Source organism: Rhynchophorus ferrugineus, unplaced genomic scaffold, assembly GCF_030347505.1.
Source record: "Rhynchophorus ferrugineus isolate W39M unplaced genomic scaffold, kcgeb_rfMv2 rfM9, whole genome shotgun sequence".
In the NCBI taxonomy this organism is placed as follows: domain Eukaryota; kingdom Metazoa; phylum Arthropoda; class Insecta; order Coleoptera; family Curculionidae; genus Rhynchophorus; species Rhynchophorus ferrugineus.
Window position 1 is genome coordinate 24,810,852 of NW_027472588.1, and position 20,940 is coordinate 24,831,791.

The 20,940-nt window shown below is 33.6% G+C and overlaps 1 protein-coding gene and 1 long non-coding RNA gene across 3 annotated transcripts in view; one reads left to right on the forward strand and one right to left on the reverse strand.

The window, feature by feature from the left end:
* The window catches only part of LOC143203157 (uncharacterized), an 84,557-nt gene extending 79,680 nt beyond the window's left edge, over positions 1-4,877 (reverse strand). Inside the window, exon 1 of the long non-coding RNA XR_013007286.1 lies at positions 4,634-4,877. This is a non-coding gene — a long non-coding RNA (uncharacterized LOC143203157). The remainder of the gene's footprint in view (positions 1-4,633) is intronic.
* LOC143202565 (uncharacterized) overlaps positions 1-20,940 on the forward strand; it is a 248,358-nt gene that overhangs the window by 62,047 nt on the left and 165,371 nt on the right. The gene's annotated exons all lie outside the window — the stretch shown is intronic.

Genomic DNA, 20,940 nt, shown 5'->3' on the forward strand with positions numbered 1-20,940 from the left:
CCCTGACACTGACACTGAGAAGTATGGGGCTTCAACTATGGTTTACATCACTTTGTTGTGGAATAGTTGACTGATAGCTCTATTAAAGTTGCTAGAAGTAAAATATTGGATTGGGTTTCGTAGGACTAAATGAGTCTATGCATTGGCCTAAGTTGTTTTCGTCTAGCAAGTATGCTACAGTATACGTCGGTACATTTTATTTAATTGGCTTTAATACACCAAATTTTTAGTCAGAGTTGGTCTTTATTTATGTGTGGTCGGTATATTAGTCGTACAAAGGAGATACGATATTGGAATTGTATTTATAGTGCAATGTCTAACTGTTTTCAAATTTTTCATACCTGCAGGCTTATGTGCCATACCTTATATTTTAGCCGGAACAATAAATTTTAGCATGTAGGTTTTATTTATTTGGTATACCAAAACATTATTTCTATATTTTTGCAATATTATTTTCAGTTATCGCATTAAACCTCTCGATATACATTGCTAAGGGATCATAAGTAATGAACTAATAGGTAGGACTTCTGGCTTTCTTTCGGGTTTGAGAGCAATACTGATTTCAGGAGCTTTACATTTTTAAGTGATTCGTTTGCAATATTGCATTAAATATTAATATTACAACTTGTATATCCTCCCCTTAGACATTAATTTCCTGCTGTTGGCTAAAAAGTGAGTAATTTGCTTGAACTTGAATTAAACTAATCGAAATCCTTTTTATTAATTTTATTGATAACACAAAAATGTCATAAATGTTTTTATTAGTCAAAATATCACCAAATTCTGTTTTACCATTCAAGCTTTTCTTTATTGTAATATGGAGTTTGTTTGCAAAAGAATTATTTATATTCGAAATACTAGAATAAAATGTTGCGAGTGATCGTCGATGCCCCATATTATGTGTCCAAAAAACTGATTTAGAGTGATATCCCAATAGAACCCATAACGAGTGTGATTTGGAGTGTTAGTGCGAAGTACTCTGAAGGACTATTAGTGCATCCCAATGCACTCGCCAAACAGTTAAATGTGCCCGATGACAGTATAGTGTAAGATTTAATAATTTCTAGAATAAGCTAGAATATTTTTTAGAATAAATTAGGATATACTTTAAAATAAGTTAGAATAGTATATAGAATAAGATCTAGATTATAAGTTGTACAGTAGATCACTTACTCAAGTAATCTACTACAAGTCAGGATAGGTATGTTATATAACTGAAATCATATAATAATTCTTATTGCTCGCGGGCAGATTGTTGACGTTCTAGGAGATTAATTTAAAAAAATATTAGAAATCGGATATCGATTCCTTTTGTCAACTCGAAGTAAATGTACTTCTTTAATAGATGACATCTGAAAACTATGTAAACTTGTTCCGAATAGCTCAAAAACGTATTTAGAAGCGTCTCAAGATGAGAACAGTTCTTCGTTAGCGCCAAGAACTATCGAGCGACCGATTTTATAATTAAAACCAGGGCCGAATTTCTGAATAGTAATGTCGAAATTTGTAGCATTAACAATTCTAATCGAGAAAAGACGAGTCGAGACGACGAAAATACAAATATTGTATTTATTAGACCTCCCACTTCTTAATTTCCATCGTCTGCGACGGCAACAAAAGCCTTCTTATTTTACCGTTTTCAATTCTCGTCCATTGTTAGGCATCAGCTTTTTTGCCGAAATGGTTTAATTTTGTTTGGAATTGTCGTCTAAGTACGGGATATTTACACTCAAATTATACAGGGTATGCTAATGAGGAGAACCCTAGTACACTGTATGATTGGAGGGAAACGTGGAAAATGGGGAAGAGCGCTTGATGGCTCCTTCGGTATTTTGAATAAAATATACTGAAATATTAACAAAGCCTTTCAATATTTATAAACAATATTTCAATATGACTTACTTGTTTGTGTTATTGTACTGTAAGTACTACTATACTTCACTTATTTTTGTTAATTTAAAAACAAAATGACACGCATATTACAACTATTTAATATCTACATCTATCTAGTAACTTTTGCTGTTTTCCTATTATCGAGCAGGTGTATTTTGGTGTAGTCGAACCAAAACTGTCTAACATGTTTAGTTGGTATCCTTACATATTTTGTGGATGTCCTCATTTCAAATATACCATGGGCTTTTGAAGAACTTTGTTTTGGCACGCTTGTACCATTGTGATACTGGATTTCTTTATGTAACCCCAACATTTCACAAGGTGGGTCAGCACTGGCTTCGATATTTGTATAATAACAGTTTATTGTGGAGTATTAATTCAGGTTGTCCTGTATTGTCCTGTTTGAGCCTCATTTCTTCAACTTTACTTATTCCTACTATTATTCATCCTCAAATTTATTCAACGCGTCATTCTAATTGATATTATGATGGTCTAGTAAAATATCTCGCCCTTTCCACAACTCCTTGGTGTTTTAATTGTTTCAGTTTAGAATAGTCTTTAAAATATTCAAGTCAAAATTAATTTTCTCATAAACTGATAATTACTCTCAGCGAATAGATGGTTTCGCGAACTTAATCAATCTTGTTATTATATTTTGTAATCTCTATGTGTTATTAATAAAACATTAATTTAATTCTTTTGTATTTATGGAATGGATGGCTTGCTATATTTTGATGTCCCTAGATTTCAGAGTACACAGCTGTCTAGCAAAATACGTTCTGAACTGCGATGCTTTTCTAGAAATATACCAGGTTTCCTCCTCTATCCATGTACCCCCAATCCTTCTCTAATAATCTTGCAGCCTGAACTGCGATACTTATGCTCAAACTTCAATAAGTTCCTAACTACTAACTAATAAGCATATTAATATTCATATAACGTTTCATATAATGTCTCAAATAAGTGCGAAATAAACAAACCAATCCACAGTCAACCTTTCTTGATAAACCTTTAAGTAAATTGATTTAGGTTAATTGAATGATAATTTTACAGCCTTATGATCTGATTGATATACTTCCTATATAATAATATTTGGCTACTTATGAAATGTTTAGGATTTAATGCAGTCCAGCACGATTTAAATATCCCAGCAGGATTTAAACACGCAACCATTGCAAGTAGGAGGGTCGTCTTATCGCCATGACCACTGCTGGGATGGCAATTTATGGGAAAAAATGTTTTTCAACTTCAAAAATGTTCGCGAGCATCATGCATTGTTGCAACATCCGTTCAACTTACTAGATTTGAGTGCCTTTATCTTTCTAAAGTCTTATTTATATACTATACTATACATACATATATATATATATATATATATATATATATATATATATATATATATATATATATATAATTCGTTGATGATAAACCTTAAAAAATGTTTCTTTTTATTTATGTTCAATATATTTAAAAGTTAATAATATGCTAATTTCCTTAAAATCTGCACATAATAATATTAGTACAATTAGTTTAGTACAGTACAGATTAGTTTAAAATTTGAATCTACAGATTGCCTGTAATATAGCTAATACTTGTTTGGTTGGGTGTAACATAAATAAAGTATGTTTCGTATTTTATTTACGAATTGAACAAATTCTGAGAGCAGATTCTGATACATAAGAAAATAATTCAAAGGTTCAGGGTACTGCTCAATAATAGAAGCTTAACTTCCACTACATTTAAAATTTTTGTCCTAATGGTTTGACCACCAAATACCAACTACAGAGCAATCGATTACGTATATTTACTGTTTACAGAATTACTTTGACTATATTTTCTAAGAGCTTCTCTATGTACTTCAAGATAACTCTATAGGATATATCTTCTAGCAGCTTTGCTAGGTTCTTCAATGTGGCTTTGATCAAATTTTGAATTAATTTTATTAGTTGATTATTCGTAACTGCACTTGTAAATATTTTCCTTCTTTTTTGCCCTGCACTGAATGTATTCAGCTGTCCATCCGTAATTTTTTTTGTACAAACCTTTTCGTAACAACCAGCACAACACAGAAAGTAATATCGGATTGGTGCAGCGTTTCTGAAGTTATGCGAATACGTACATTTCGACGATTAATTTTTATTGTAACTTGATATAAAACCTTTATCTCACGCCGCCTCCAATTCACTTCATGGCCCCAATTAGCCGGTGAGCTATCAACGCCGGTTTATGACCATCACCACAGGTATCTTTTATCGCTTCTTCAAAAATATAGTACTTTTTTGCATTTCGACGCTCTTACGGTCTCTCTTTAAACAGTTCACTACATTGTCATTGCTTTCACACCTGAAAATCCACGCCAATTAGTATTCTTCCAAAATGCTAAACTTTCAACTGCCGTGTACACTATATTATACACCAACGCCCCAAAACGGTTTCTCGATCTTCGGATATCACAAATGAATCCACTTGTTTAGTGTATAAGTGTACTCTTAATTTTAGCCTAGGTCATTTAGATTTACTTTAATTTGGTAAATATATACTGATGTATTAATTCCGTACTTGACTTGCCTGTCTATTAATGCAAGTATAACAGAGCAGTTTAGGGTAAATGATGTGGCTCGGTGAATGGAGGTAAATCGAAATGAAACAGTGGTGTTTACATAATGTGACCGTTATTTATTGGCAATATAAAAAAAATGTGAAAATACCAAATAATTAAAACGGATGGCAGCGGAGTTACCTGAAGACAAGGCTTGGGCAGTCGATGGTGGCACGTCTTAACCAAACGAGGGTTGAGCACTGAATGACCGAAATACCCTTCAATAGTATCCCAGATAAACGTCTCGGGGTTGCCGCCAGCTATTCGTTGTCGGGTTCCAGTTGGCACCCCGCCCGTGTTCAACATCTGGGATTATATTTCTGGGTATTTTGTAGACCGTTATTCCACGATGTAAAATTCGACATGCTCAAGGTCGCTACAGCAGTAATAATTAATACATTAATTTGAAAATTAAGATTACTAGCTATATATTATGTAGATTTAATTAAGAAAACACTTATGCATATAGATATTATATAATTAAAATTCTGGAACTGGCACACATCACATTTTAATAAACAAAAACATGCTTTCACGGACTTTATAACAATATTTTTTTAAATAAATATAAATCATTTATTGGACTATCGTTGTCCCGAAAGCTATTACAGAAATATAATAAACGAAAAGAGGAGGAAATCGAAAAGCGAGTAGTGCAAGGGAAAAAACCTGCTTCGAAAAATGGGTAATTTAATATTACTTCCTATCGAAACTGGAGGCTAAAAAACGTTATACGTTTACAAGTAAATGGCCGAGAAATTCTCAGAAGTATTAAATGTCTGTCCAATTCATGATCGTGTGGCCGTAAAAGAATAATATTTGTCTACTTGTTTACACATGACTAATAAATCATATATTTATTTTGTTGGGACTTATTTGATATGTTAGTGTTACTGATAGCGATATTTTGTTACCTGAGTGATCAGCATCATTATTGTCCAGTGAATACTCAACAACATATGTATTCAGATTATCTAATTTTTAATTTTGAAACAAAAATTATTATTATATTGTTACTAGTCGTTGCTTAGTTTTTAGTTTTATGTTTATGTATTAACGTTGCTATCCATGTAGGTTCCAATACTTAGCTTCTATAATACCAAATATATATTGTACTGATAATTGTGATTTTTTTTTAATTAACTGATTTTTTTGAAGTTTTGTATTCTCTCCGAGATAGTTAACGTTGCCAAATGGAGTGGTAGTATTATTTATTGTTATTGGTATTTGGTTGATCTGATTATACGTATACTGCACATGCACAGCTTTACTTTTGTTATTTTTGATTTTCCGGATTTGGGTCCAATTATTTATATTTTCACTTGCCTGTTGTAATTTTCGTGTGGCTTTTTCGCTATTGTCTTTCACATGAAAAATCAGCAAATGTAGCCATCATGAAATATTCCATTCGTGGTATATATGCAGAGAGGTAAATAATTGGCTCCAATACACTTACTGGTGGTACATCTGCTTTAGTTTCTTTTACCGTACAGTTGGTCTATAGATAAAAAGTGGATCTGTTATGGCAATTCCAAACCCAAAAATTATGAATTAGTTCAGGAGACTTATTCATATTGACACCAAGACAAAACATACGTGGCCTTAAGGTCCTGGTGTGCATATGGTGCGACTAGCATGGAGTTATGAATTGGAATGAATATTAAAATTGTTGCTTTAAATGTACCTACGTCAATTGGACAAATTGAACGATGTATAATTGCAAAAATAGCAACTAACATATGCACATTCATCCTGTTGCATAACTACACTCGGTTATACGGTGCAAGAGTTGTGAAGGATATACTGTTTTTACATCGTTTAGATTTCTACTTGTTTAATGTCGAATGCTGAAGAAGTTAAATAATAGAACGGCGGCTGTATGGCTACCAAATTAATATCGTTTTGAAGGAAAAGTTATAGAACATAAGGGAAAATATTTTCATTTTTATATATTGTACCAATTTTTCTCAATAAATTAATTTTCAAAGTCAAAAAAATTATCAGAATGCATGCAAGCATCTAACACTATCGAAACAGGGATTGTGCGCATTAAAGTAAAGGAAAATGTTATTCTCAGTACAATATACTGAACACAAATGATAATACATTTTAAATTAATAAGAATTTAGAAAAAGAAAGGTTCAACATTAGTGTAGCTGTAGTCAATAAACATCGGATCTTGATAGCCAATAAATATAAGTCGTTTATGAACATCTGGCGCTGCCTGAGATCTGTATCCTTGTTTATAGCGACCTCTACAACCCTTTAGGCTACCACGCATTCACCTACATCAAAGTCTAAGATTGGCAACGTTGGTGGATTGGTACTATAAAAGACCATCACGATGACGTCTCACTTTCATTTATTTTCTCTACCCCCTTGTAACAGTACCACTTCCACAGCGCTACCGTAGTTTCTTGACCTAATCTAATATCCTGTCCATTCTTCCGTCGACCAAAAGTACCATTCAATTCAATTCAATATCAATATCGAAATAAACAAGTTTTATTCAACCAGTGTTTTCATTTTCTCGTGTGAATTCCTTCCACAAAACGGTAGTGAGTGTTCGGACAAACAATCGCATCGCCAGTCACACATTCCGACCGACCATACGAACATTCCTTCAATTGATGACTCTGACGTAATCGGAGTGACTAAGAGATAAACCATCTCAACAGAAGCCATTCGACAGGTGCTCGATACGTGCATGGAAGGATAGCACGAGGAACCGAACCCATCAATATCACACAGTCGACGTTATCCCACGAGACTAGCCTGATGGACGAAAGCCACAGAAGCCCATCATGCATAACATCAACACATGAATACCTTTGCATTACGAAACGAGACACATAAGGCACCATACTTATAGGTACCCGCAAACAAATCGAAACACCCCAAGACGAGTGACGTCTTGCTACAATTTCGATGGCAGCTGATCCCGTAAAACTCCTCATTCAGATTGGGATCCCCATCTTATACGCAGTCCCTGGACGATTCATTGCTTGATTGCGGGTGCACTCCGGAACCTGCACCACATAGAGGTACGTTCCATGGCAGCTCCACGAGCAGGGGAGTGATCTAGCGATCGCAACAACCCTTTAGACTACCACACATTAAACTACATCAAAATGTAAGGTTGGCAACGCTGGTGGATTGGTACCATGGAGGTGCCAGTAAGTTTGCCAATAAATAAGTTTTATTCAACCATTGTTTTCAGTTGTCGTGTGAATTCCTTTCACAAAATATTAGTGAATGTTCGGACAAACAATCGCATCGACAGCCACACATTCCGGCCGACCAGACGAACATTCCTACAGGTTAATCGACAGAATTTCATATATTGGAGTGGCACCTGCTCTGCTTTTAACTGATGCACCAAAAATAATTGACGAAAAGCGACGACATTATTAGCGAAAGTCGTCACTGATACCATGCTTTTATGAAGACCAAAGTAACCTGCAATCACACTACTGTCAATACAAGACGCGATTGCGATGTTGCATCAGTTTTACAACAATTCTCAAATTATTGAACTGAAGAACCTGACTTGAACCTGAACCGGCATTAGTTTTAAAGTACGAAAATAGTTTTATAACGATTTCAAATCTTAAAGAACATTTTGTCCATCCTGTAGATACTGCAAATCTGTCGTTTGGATCATTTTTCTTCATTGACATGAGTTTCGATTCACCGATGCAAAAAAATTAACTGGCTATATATTTTATGGGAAGTGAAACGCGTCTCGAATGTAATTGGAGTAACATTGCTGATGGATTCCAAGCGTGTGTTGGTGCTTTTCACCAGCGATAAAGGTATTGCTTCTATCACGCTGACCTGGTAAATTGTTTCGTATTATTTTCTCCGCCAGTATTTTGTCTTTAACAGGCGTAATATTTTATTTTACGGCAAATTCCGATTCCGTCTGGACTAATGTTCTGAGATTGAATTGGATTCTTTCGCAACATTTTACCGTCGGTCTTCAATTTAGCTTCAATGAAATATAGGGTCAGCTTTCCTGATTTTTAATTGGTTTTTCATTTATGCAGCATCTCAGGTGAAAATTGTCACCAGTTTAATTTAATAATAACTAATTATTATTGTATCACTTGTTGTTTTCCTCTAACAAAAACATGTTTAGTTGAAGTTTTTCTAAAATGTGTAAATTTTATTATCGATTGATACTTGTTTGTCGTGTATGCTACCATATAATTTATATATTTAAGTAAACCTTCTTTTGCTTTCAAATTGTAATATATTATTATTCTGTAAAGTTAGTAATTGTGGAGTTAATAATACTGGAAATAGGAGATAGTAAATATTACAAAAACTGTGTAGTTCACCTATCAATTGCAAGACAGTTTTCATAAAAATCGTACAAAAAAGAAAACAGTATCTAAAATGAGACATTATGATGCTATAGGTTTCTTAGTCTATTTGATGTTCACTAGCGTTAGCGCTATATTTCTTGATCCCGAACATGGAAATTAACCAAATGAAATAGGTACCTAAATACCTATTTCACTGCTACCTGTAATATCTAAGGTATTTGAAAAACTCCTGTCGAAAAGAATAAAACCAAATATAACCGAAAGTAAATCTGTACTGTGCTATTCATGTATAACGAGACTGTAGAAGACATTGATTTGAGTCTAATCAGCAAATTAAAATTAGTAGAGAATCCCAGTTAGAAGGACCATTTCATAAATTAAATTCAATAATTATTTGATCAAAAAAAAAATACTTGTATCCATGAAGAATAATTTTGTGGGGGCGAAATAAATTGGGAAACATCATCCGTTTTCGTTTTGTTGCCTGTCTTCTGAGGACTTCTGAGGTATATTTAACCGACTTCAAAAAGGAGGAGGCTCTATGTTCGGCTGTATATGTTTTTTTTAATGTATATACGAAGATTTCTCCGTCAATTATGGGCCGATTTTCAAAAATAATTTTATTTGAAAGATTGCCCTTCCGAGGTGGTCCTATTGGAACCAACTTGGAATCAGATGGGGGAAAAGAGGGGAAATCCACTGAAAACTTCAAATTTCAAAAGCACGTACAATGTTTTCAGATATTTTTATCTAAAATAACAGATACTTGTTTATAATGTTATTGCCGAATTGATGGGAGGAAATATCGGAAGTGGTATCGGACTAACCATATCATATGAGAAGTCGTAGAAACATGATAGGCAACTGTTTCTATGGTGTAATAGTTAGAACGTTAAGCTTACATGCGGTGGTCGCGAGTTCGAATCCCAACAGAGTGTAACATTTGTCAAACTCCTAAACCTAGACTAGGTAGCAGGCCCCAGCGCTTGAAACATTCCTTATTTTCAATCATTGTTTCTTTATTCCCATTTTTCCTCATACGGGTTGCTTGGGCTATCCATTGTAATATTTAAAAAATAACTGCGTAATTTATTAAGTAAATATCTAACACATATTTTTACAAAAAAAAATTGAATCGACTTCAACAACTAAATAAGAAACTCACTAAAATGTAAAAAGCAATCAACTTAGACATTTGACACAAAAAAACCTTTTAAAATAAAATATCTACGTAACAATCATTGTAATAACTAAATAAGTATAAGTTTCATTATTTTTTGCATTTCAGTGGGTTTCTTATTTATTTTTTGAAGTCGGTTCAATTTTATATATATATATATATACATTTATACATGTATTTCAATATTTGTTTATTGGGGTTTGAGACCCATTTGCTTCTAAAACAGCTTCAATTTTTCGCGGAATAGATTCCAAAGGAATGTCCCATTTATGTATCAAAACATCTATCAGTTGCTTCAGTGTTATTTCTGCTCCAAAACTCCCCATAACGCTTAAATTGTATGTAGAGGTTTGGAAATTGTGCTCACTGGATTCTCATGTATTATCAGTTGTAGTGGATACAATATTATTTTATCGAATATGATATGTGTTTGGCAGTACTAAAGTGAACGAGAGAACCAGTTGAATACCATGATTTTCGCCTAAATGGTAACGCAATCTCCCATATGCTGACATGTTGAGTGTAGAAATCAGTTTTTTCGGAAATTTTGCGTTGACTTCCGTTTAAAATAGCTCTCCCAAGAATGTTAGCTTTGTGGATCTCTTGCCGTACTGTTTTTGTCGTATTACTACAGTTAGTGTCGAGTTTTGTTATCACTTTTGCTATGGTACTTTTTTATTGTATGTTCACAAATATTTTTTATGTTCGTCAGTTTCTGTCAGTTAACATTGGGTTTCGCCTAATGATGATGCATTACCATGTTTTGTGTATTTTGGCAGTATCTTAGGATATTATGGCTATGAAATATTAAATAATCCTTCAGAGATAATATTTCAGAATCGCTTATTTCGATCGTCGCAAAACAACGTGTATAAAACTCTGAATGACAACCTACAGGACTGACTATGTAAACGAAGTAATACATACACACTCTTTATTTACATGTAAGTACTGTTGCAGACAACATGCGATAAGGTGTACTATATTGCACGGTGTTTATATTATTTTGTCTATCCCTTGTATATGTAATATTACTGATAAGATAGAAACTTTTGGTTAATATTTTATGTAACGAATACAATCGGAAGTATCTGCGTTTAATTATTTTCTGAGGATTTAATTATTTAATTCCAAACGCAAATACTGTCATTTTAACGACTACGTTTAGTTACTTAACTAAATTTATTCACCCCCTTACCTAAAATCAATTAAGCCCTAAGAACATCTTTGATCTAGAGACGCTCTTGCCAGATTGGTAGCGTCAGAGTGAGCTGATAAGACTCCCGTATTAAGCGATGGTCTTGTTTATACGCCCCCCAACTCCTCGCCGCTCTCCGTCTCACACCCCCGGCCGTTTGTTTTCCTGATGATGGCTCAGTGCAAGCTCCAAATAAGCAACACATCTTTGTTTGTCGTTTAACAGTTTAGCAATCAGTTGGAATAACGCGAGACGTGTTTATTAGGTTAAGGATTGTCGGTTGGTGATTTTGTTATGACTACGTGTCAATTGTGTTTATTGAATTTGGTTGATTGTTTTAAAATAGTATATTGTGGCAGTGGACCGTAATAAAATAATTTCAATATTTATGAACTTTATTTTACATTAACCTTTTTATTATTTTTAATTCGGTCTATATTTAATAACTTAATTAATTATATAGTTTTGCAATTATGTTATTATTTGTAAATACTATTCATTGATAAACTATTGGTTTTTCAAAACTTAGGCCGATAAAGTAAATAATCAAAATAATTGACACAAAGTATGCAAATACCAGGATGTTATATAGTTATAACAGGTCAATTGAAAAGTCCCCCGCCTGACACATAGATGGCGCTACTAGAATTAAATCCATATGTTTTCTAATTAGCCCTAACCCTCAAAAGATGCGCGTATAAATTTGACAGCGGCCGGATCATTAGTGTATGTATTATAGCATTTTGAGTGAAGCAACTTTTGTTATTGTGAAATAATGTATAAAAAGAATTTCGCGTGTTGATATAATATTGGTTTTTGGAGGGAAAAAATACAGTTGAGTTCCCGGATACTGCTCCAGGAAAATCAACCATCAAAGATTGGTATGCTAAGTTTAGAGGTGGTGAAATGAGCCGAAGACGGTGAACGCACTGGATGCCTAAAAGAGGTCGTTACCGACGAAAACATTAAAAAAATCCACAAAATGATTTTGAATGACCGTAAATTGAAATTGAATGAAATAGCAGACACTCTAAAGACATCAACTGAACGTGTATATTATATCATTCACGAATATTTGGGTGTGAGAAAGCTCTGTGCAAAGTCGGTGCCACGTGGGCTCACTTTTGACCAAAAATAACGACGAGTTGATGATTCGGAGCAGTGTTTGAATATGATCAAGCTTAATAAACCCGAGTTTTTCGTTCCATCATTTCACATCAATCGACAGTCATCCGAGTGGACTGCACACGATGAACCCGCTCCAAAGCGTGGGAAGACGCAACAACGTCGGCTGGCAAGGTTTTGACGTCTGTATTTTGGGATACGCATGGAATAATTTTCATTGACTACCTTGAAAAAGGAAGGACCATCAACTGCGACTATTACATAGCGTTATTGGACCGTTTAAAGGACGAAATCGTGGAGAAAAGGCCGCATTTGAAGAAAAAGAAAGTGCTGCTTCTCCAAGACGATGCATCGTGCCACAAGTCAGTGAAAACGATGGCAAAAATCCATGAATTGGGCTTAGAATTGCTTCCTCATCCACCGTATTCTCCAGATCTGGCCCCAGCGACTATTTCCTGTTGTCAGGTCTCAAAAGAATGCTCGCTGGGAAGATTTTTTCGGGGCTCGCCGGGGACTTTTCAATTGACCTGTTATAACATTAATCGTTAAAAATCTTACTTACTGTTAATATAACTCGCAGTTTCTTACATTTCTCTTGTTTTCCATTTGTGCAAATTATGGAATTAGCTTCAACTGCAGTAATAGCTAATATTTTCATTACCTCCTTTATGGATTCGTCTTTATCTTTAATATATATTCTCACCTCTATAATAAGTATATATTGCAAAGTACACCAGGTTGATTAAAAGGATAATGTCAACCTAAATTTTTAAATAAAATTGCATCCTCTTTGCTTATTTATTCCATTCTTCGATATCACCTTTGCAGGTAGCTCATCTTTAATTTTTATTCTATTGCTTTCGCTTGTATACTGCTCTTTACTTCGTTTTTTTGGAATTTATTTATGTGCAGCGAATATTTAACAAATATTTTGGGCCTACAAATTCTTCCTCGATATAAAGTTTAACCGTACCAAATTTCACACCTTTAGATGCCCTCGTTTTCCTGAACAATGTTCACTTAGACGAAGAGGAAGATAGTTTGATACGCCTTATTATATTCTGGTCCATTGGTAGCACTAATGGAGTTAGGTTGAGTGATAGATACATGATAAAAATACATGACGAAGAGCGAGAAAAACATATATGGCATAATGGCATAAATCATCGTATCCAAGGGAGATATATTTGCAGAATTAAATAATTCATTCGTGTTTCACTTCAAAATTGTTTTTTTCCTGATATTATGGAATTTTTCATACATATCTATGGTGAACTTCAAACCTGTTATTTTATTATTTTTATACACGAAAGGCCATACTGTTTTTAATTATACGTTTATAATGTCTTGTAATGTCTGTTCGACGTGTCTTGAGATATTTCAATTTATCAGGAATTTATTCCTAATCGCTGCATCCCGATGTCGCTATCTACTTCGGTTTCAGTGAAATAAAATCTTCGGCGATATTTGGATCTGAAAAACGCGAGATATAGGACAGCGGAATTTCCATTTTTAAGCCAGGCGGCTTTATTAGTATGCCTTACGGGTGACAGGTAGGAGCCGTTAATGAAGACAAAGAATTGATTGAATTCAGTAAGGGGAAAGAACGGGAGGATATTTAGCATTAGCATTAGTGTATCTTGGGATTGGATATGGTCTAAAATAACACACCGGGAATGATTTGGTACATGGGCCAATTAAAACTTGTAACACTATGTGTTTAAATAACTTTTATATTTGTCTATACGAGAAGCATTGCGTTAGAGTTCAACAATAAGCTACGTAGATCTTTATTTGGTTACAGTGTTTAATTAGGGTGAATATATAAAAATGAAAAGAGGTCTCTCGGGAGAATTATAAAATAAATATTTAAACAAAACACTTAGAACTTCCAGCAAATTTTGTGCTACCATCCTATAATAAAATATTTTTAACAAAAAAATTTAGCCGACTTCAAAAAGTAAATAAGAAACTCACTAAAAAGTAAAAACTCAGATTGTTAAAAATCGTTTTAACATAAAATATGTACATAATACTCGTTGTAACAACTAAATAAAAATAAATAAAAAACTTATTTAACCTATCTACTACACGTATTGTATATTCTACAACATATACAGAATTTAGCTTAATAGCTACCTAAATCTATTTATCTATTTATAATATTATTTTAACTACTACCAATTGACCACTTTGAAGTCAGTTTAATTTAGTTTTAATGAGTTCTTTATTTATTTTTGAAATCGGTTCAATTTTTTTTTTGTTAAAAATATTTCATTTTTCTGTTTTTAATGTTAGATATTTATTCAATAATTTATGCAGTTATTTTATTAAATATTACAATGGATAGTCCAAGTACAGCCCGTATGTGGAAAAATAGGAATAAAGAAACAATGATTGAAACGAAGGATCATTTCAGGTCCTGGGGTCCGCTACCGGGTATAGGTGATTTGACAAATATTCCAATCAAACTAGAACAAAGAAACTTGTGGCTCTATTGGGAATCGAATACGCGACCTCCGCATATGAGCTCAACGTTCTAACCATTACACCACAGAAATAGTTGTTTACAATTTTTCTATGATCTACTTTTACATTGAACTACTTCCGATTTTCCATCTCATCAGTTCAGAAATAACATTATATGCCATTATCTGATTATTTTAGATAAAAAAAAATGTAAACATTGTTTGTGCCTTTTATATTTGAGGTTTTCCTTCAATTTTGCCCCACATCATCCTAACTTGGTTCCAATGGGATCTTGGAAGTGCACTCTTTCGAATAAAGAACAATTTCGAAAATCTGTCTGTAATTGACGGATAAATCGGCGAACATTTTTTGAAGTCGGTTAAAGAGCAGTGGTCAATAAGCTTTCATAATATTTTAAGTGCTTTATAATGTGAGTATGTTAGGTGTTACATACTGATTTTTTTTCACCTTCAATAGGCATATGTAAATGAAAATATCTTAAATCTTTTTTTACAGCTAATATATTTTTTTTTGGCCGAATGGCGATACGGTGTCGAAAGAACGATGTTGGATTGACTGGTATCGAATCGTCATTCCATTTTAACACTTCAGTATTTCTAAACTGTCTCAATAATTGTTAGTATTAGATCACTGTCGTTCGGAATCGTTATTCAAGTGATACTGTCAATTTTGAATCTAACACGTGTTCACGATTCCACCATTTTTCAGTTTTTTGTTCGGTGGGTCTGATCAAATACGAAACCAAACCTAAGTCCAATTATCTAAATTGTATAGAAAAATTTGCGGATTTGCAAGAAACTCTCCTCAGAATTATCTTAAGAAATAATATTTATGTTTTATCCTTTCATAATATTGAATAAAAAAGTAATCTTATGAATTATAATATGGACTTTCGATATTATAATTACGATGATATATCAAAATTTTCATATTTTCGTCGTATTATGCCAATCCCCAATAAATCCCTAATCAACATTAGATTCCGTCAAGTTGGCAACGCTGATCAATAATGACAATTAGGATATGACGAGCAATACTAATAGATAATACTACATATAAAATGATGTTAAAACTATCGATTTTAACAGTTGTCATTCATACATTAAATTATTCAATCAAATATATACTGATGGAATAATGTCGAATTGTTAGTTATTTATGCAGTAAAAACTCATCATACTACTATGTTTATAGAGACATAATACTGCAACTTTGGTGAAGTAATTTATGAGTATATCTAGGTGTTTTTTCTGGCATATTACTACAAAGTCATATTTGAACGTGAATTTGCCGTTTTGTGGTATATATTGTGTGGCATAAATTAATATATTCATATATTGCATATATTAAAATATTGCTCACTTGTCCTAGTGAAATATCTAGTCTTTAGATATAAAGAAGTCTCATTATTACGACACGTGTTAAGTTTTATGTACTAATTTATATTTTATGTTCCTTAATTTATATGGCAGGTTTGGTTATTTCAGACGTAATGCTCGATATACTAGTCTTGAAAACTGAGGTTAAGTCAATAAAGAGTAGAGAAGATCCCAAGAAATAAGGAGTTAGTTGTTTAGCATAATATTTATAATATATTATCTAAATTAGTCAATAAAATTTCGTTCTCTTTAAAAGGATTTAAAAAATTTGGGAACCAAAATCACAAGTTGAAAAACCTAACAGGGATAGGACCTAGCTGAGAATTTACGATATTATTTTTACCGTAGTTAAAATACATTGACACGTTAACCAGAAATAGACAGATAGAAATTAAATTATAGTTATGCTTGGAAATAGAACATCGAAAATAATTACAGCATCTATTTGTTTAATGAATAAACCTTTCAAGTGGATTTTGGGGTAAAACTTTAATGCTATCCATTGACATGAAACGTTTAAAATAAAAATATTTGCGCCACGGCATTTAATTAGCATAAATCCGGAATACGACAGTTATTAATATCTCATATAACGCTCGAAAATGATGGTAATGGTATAACTCCATCGTAAAACAGCATATTAACCTCGTAAAAGCTCCATCCCCTTGCCCATAATCAGCCTGCTCCATCTAAAAGCGTTTCAGCTTGCCGCCTATTCAGTTTCGAAGTTTCTTCCACGATCCCGAGGGCATCAAATAAATATTAAGTAGCGTTGTGCGGAATACAGTTATTGTTATGGTGGCGACATGTCATCACCGACGCAACGACCTTAAGCCTCTTGCTTGAACGGAACGCGTCTAGATGAAGAAATATATCAGGTTTAAGATCAGCAGGTTTTGATTCCGTCCGTGTTTATGCATCGTTAATCTTTCTACGCCCATATTGCTATTTTAACATAGTGATATTGCGTTACCGCAGCGTAAGTTTCGCATCAATAGAGTATTCATTTTCAACATTTTATTTAATTACTAGGGAACTTATAGTCTGTCCAAAATAATAGAGAATCACGATAATCACCTTTTATGATGTCACAATGTCGTAGTGTTGTTACACTAGCTTTGGTTTTAACGTTAAGTTTATCTAAACTACTATAGTTGATTATTCAGCCACAATATTTTGTTGGTTAGGGCTGCTTTATTATGTTTAAATCGATCTTTTTTCCACACTACTTATGAAGTAGAGATTTAAGTTCGTTTCTTTATATATTGTTATGTCTTGTAAGCCTGCCTAATTCATCTAATTAATAATTGTATATCCAAATAATGTATTTTAATTACACCAGGGAATGTTGTGGTATTTCCATCCCACATTGCCTTGTCATGTTATTTTGATATGAGTATTTTTCTCCTTATTTTTTTTCAGTTGTGTATATTTTTGTACACAATTCTACTGACTTCTTCTCTATCCTTTGATTTAATTACATACTGCTGCATATGCAACTAACTGCTCATGTATATTCTAAACAATAACACAAATACCTACACGCATAAACCTTACGCGAAATATGTTTTTCTACAATTTCCCTGTATTAATTAATACACATCTTTAGCTGTCATGGTAATTGTCAGCATCACATCAGGAAAGTTTCACTGAGTCACTGTCACTCCTCTCTCAAAGAGCTGCGTAGTCCTGACTTTTCTGAGAATACTGAGAATACCCAGATTAAGAGTTTGAAATACTTGAAATGAGAACACAATATCGAAAGTAACTACTTACTTTTTTATACATATCATTTATTTGATTCTTAATAACGCCAATATCGCCAAGGTGATCTTGATACGCCATCTACTTCGTATGTGGTCGGTAACTCTTCAGCGAATGTAAAATTATATTGTGAAACTGAGCACTCCTAACGCATTTGTCCCCATTATCTCGTTTCTGTTCGAAGTAATTAATTAGACTATTTGACTATTTGTTGGCTTCAGAAATATTAAACATGAATTTAATGTTTATCGAAACAAGCAAAGCGCCAAATCAACATTTGATGACCAGGCCATTTTATAGACTGATTCCGTGAGATGTTAGAAGGCATCATAGAGAAATTTTTTCTTTTCTAAACCAGAATAATATGAGAAGGTACAATACAGTGTTATTTTAAAACAAATTTACAAACTGCAATAGGTTAATTCGACGTCGTGATGACGTGAGTTCACTGTTGTTTTGAATGGATTATATAAGAAATATTCAATAAGCCAAGAATAATATTTTTTCCAAGGTTCTTTTATTTTTGCAACATTTTTTATTAAATTTGTGTGAATTTTCAAATTTCTTTCTCTTTGGAGCAATACTTTTTGTTGGTCAGCTATGGAAAGCTCGAAAAAGAAAGAAATAATAAAATGGGGACTCCTCTAAGTCTGCCTTTGAGCTATTTAATACACACCACCCTGTCAATTGAACCCACGATCTTCTCTGGTACTTTTTACAGTTACTAAGGATATCTGTAATTTCAGGCCCGATACATGTCCTGAGGACGTTCAGATATGGGGTTGTGCCAAGAAGAACAATCTGAAGACATAATTTAGCGGTTTTAGAACAAATCTCTAAGGCGTGTTGTTAACGTCCCATTCGAGGAGTATTAGTGATAGTGATAGTATTCTTTATTATACTGTAAGATTGTTCGTCCTGTCAGTCGGAATGTATGGTTGACGACACGATTGTTTATCGGAACACTCACTACTATTTTTGTAGAAGGAATTCGTACGGGAATAGAATACGCTGGTTGAATATAAAGTTCTTTATTTCGTGTGTTAAATACTACATGTGTCGACGGGAGAATGGATAGGATATAGGTTTAAAGTAAGTACGAAAGCGCTATGGAAGTGGCACTATTACCAGGGGTGGAGAAAAGAAAGAGAGACGTTTTTTTTTCTTATTCCAAGATGACCAGCTAGAACCAAATGGTCTTTTGCTGATGTCGCTTCAGGTTCGGGATAGTAAAGTGTTTTGCATGCGACAGATACCCTGGGTTACGACTGGGATTGTCGTAGTTGGTTTTCTGTCAAAGTTTGTGGATGGGTAGGGATTTTATCAAAGCGTTATCGTGTTCTAAGGCGCCTATGGAGAACCTTACACTGAGCATATTCGTGAAATGCTTCACGAACGGGATGCCTGATTCGATGTGAGTATTGACTTTCCTCGTAAAACATGGAGCATTGAGTAAAGCGCGGACTTTTTTGGATTGGATTGGAACACTTGGGGTAGTTCAATTTGTCTATTAGAGACATATCTGTACCACACCAGTGCTCCGTAAAGGCAAAAGGGGGATAGAGAGAAACGTCGTCGTGGGGGTCTTTTATAGCTGGGAACCGCATGGTACCAATCCACCAGCGTTGCCAACCTTTGAACTTGACGTAGGTGAATACGTGGTGGCCTAAAGGGTTGTAGCGGTCGCTAATAGTATTCTATGGATATTTATGGGGATATTATATTATTCACTGAAGAGGTAATACTTCGGCCGACTTGGTTTGCGCAGTGTTCAAGGCAACAGGTAAAAGCGACTGTTCTCTTCATACTGTTGCGATAGCCCTGGTTTCGAATCCTGCTGGGGCATGGTTGTACATTTATATTTGACAGTTTATAATTGTGATTATCCTAACAGGTAACAGTGTAATATTCGACAAGAAAAATGATCCAAGTTACGCCAGTAATCAGGCTGGGTAATACCATCTTAAGATATCTCCTGGGATGATCTTCAAGTTGGTCACTCGCCAGTCCGTAGGCTTAATGCCGAGAACCATGGTTCGGAGCCCAAGTTAAGCGGTATGTTCAGTCCAGATAAACCTTTGTTGCTAAAAAGGAGACTTTAAAATATAACAAAAAATATAATTGTTCGGAATAAAATGTGTAAATCAAATACTGATCAGTTTACGATAATAGAAAACATCGATTATTACGAATGTTTGTAGAAATATATGATATTGCTACTAATTGTTGATCGAAGACAAATTAAACTGTTTATATAATATTTTTATTTGTGTATTTTCATATGAATATTTAATGTCTATATACTGTAGTGTGAGCACTGTATAAAATGAGCAACTTAACTGTATTAACGATATTTTTCGACAATTACAAATTATGACAAAATTATTTGTTGGGTGGAAAAATTGTTCCTACTCCTTTCCTTCGAAATAGTTTTATAACAAGCAGAAACATTTCTTGCAAATTATCTGATTTAGTAAAATATTGTTAGTATATCTGATTTAAAGATCATCAAATTACCAAAATAATTTCCTTTGTGATGTAATTCAAATTTGAAAGTATTAAAAAAACATTATCATACATCAGTTGAATTAATTTTAACAAGGCTACAGAAACCAGGAAATGACTGCATCAGTAATATTAATAGAATTTTAGTATGTATGAATTTTTACTTTACTTTGCATGTTATTGTGCTATTTTTACGCTGTATTTCCTGATGCCATAATGCCTATTAAGTCACTGTTTGACTTTAGTAATATTACCCGTCTAGAAATGAACTATTGAACAAAAGTTATTTCACTGAAATCACTGTAGCTAGTAAATTAAAACTTGGTTTGATATGTCAAAATTGCATGTCACGTATTATTTGAAGATTAATACCAATAATAACTTTTGTAATTTTGATGTTAATGCAGTCGACTAGGGAACTTACGCTATTAGTTGTTTGATGAAAACAACCAATAGTTTCATGCAAAACAGTAATT